The following is a 1,638-nucleotide window of genomic DNA, read 5'->3' on the forward strand; positions in this document are numbered from 1 at the left end:
TGTGTATGCATAGATTGAATTGAAGATGATGAGATGCTTTAAAATCCTTGATTCATGTAGGTTTTACTCACTCCAAAAACCTTACTAGAGAATGATGCATGTATGGAGTATTTATATGCATGAGAGATTTAGGGAAAAAATAAATGTAAAGGAGGATAGAAAATTATGAAATTTTGAAGAAAAATATTGGATTGGTCGGCCTATATAGGTCATGTGTCTACCTATGAAAGTCATGTACTCCCTATATGTTGACCTGAAGACTTGGCACATGAAATAGAGGCCACCGACTTTAATACAACAATGTATGTGTCAACCTATAGGCTTCATGTGTCGACCTATAGCCAAGAAAGTTTTTCCATAGGTAGACCTGTAGTTCTATGTGTTAACCTATAGCCAGAAATGTTTTTTATAGGTTGACCTGTAGTTTTACGTGTAGACCTGTACTGCTATTTTACACAAATATTAATTTTTCACGCATGTTTAATGCATGAGACCTTTCCCACATTATTTCCAAATAATTTTATGCTTCATAATGCTAAGATGCACATATAGATTCAGAGGATACCGTCCAATACACATTTATGCTAAAGTATCCTAGTTTTAACATCATATAAAATACGTATAATGGAAGTTGGACTCACAAATACAACATAATGCAGCAGATCATTCATCACATAAGCAATTCCAAATATAAGGTAGTGCAAGATTCATATAGCAGGAATTGAGTTTTACCACTAACTTAACCACCTAACAGTTAATCATTTCATTTTCACCATTTAACAATTAATTGAACTAATACATCTAATAGTCCAAATATCTCAACCTAACAGAAAATCGAGTTTTATCATTTAAGTGAATTAAAATTTCCATATAACAGAAAATCGAGTTTCACTAATTAATAGCTAACTCAACTAACTGAACCGATGCTAACTAACTTTTGATTCTAACTAACTAACATTGTGACCTAACTCCTAACAAACTTTGGATCCAATTGAACAAACTGATTAACAGAGTTTGATTCTCCAGTTAACTCCGCTCCTATAAATGTTATTCAACCTTCACGATCTCTTCATTTATTCATTAATCACAACTCTTTACAATCTTAATTCAACTCAAAGCTATCTCTTTCTCTCTTACAAATCCACACTCCACTCTTATGATTTCTCAACATCAAATTCGTACGCATTCATAGAAGACAAAAGAAGAAGAAGAAAATAGAATTGAGATGAAGAAGAGAGAGATTTGAAAGATCCAAAAGGAATACCTAAAATTCCAGTGACCTCTGCTCCGATGAGTGCCATCCATTTCCTCATTGTTTTACTCTGTTTCTTTTTACAGTGATGTAGAGCTCGGTTAGGGGAATAAAATACCTAACCTCCAGGGCTTTGATTCCAAGAATTCATGATTTAGTTTCTCTTTTCAACACCTAGGGTTCATGTAGACTTTACTTCGATTTGAATATGTGGATAAGCATTGCTAAATTTGGATATGAAATTTGGATTCAAGGGAGGGAGATGAAGATAATGATGTGCTTTGTTTAGAGGTTAGGGCTCCGCCACTGCTGAAGGCGACCTCCGGCCCGACGGAGGGGAGAGTTTAGTGGAGAGAGCTTGTTTCAGTTTGAATTTGTAACCTGAA

This window comes from Lathyrus oleraceus, chromosome 4 (assembly GCF_024323335.1).
Source record: "Lathyrus oleraceus cultivar Zhongwan6 chromosome 4, CAAS_Psat_ZW6_1.0, whole genome shotgun sequence".
NCBI classification, from domain to species: Eukaryota; Viridiplantae; Streptophyta; class Magnoliopsida; order Fabales; family Fabaceae; genus Lathyrus; species Lathyrus oleraceus.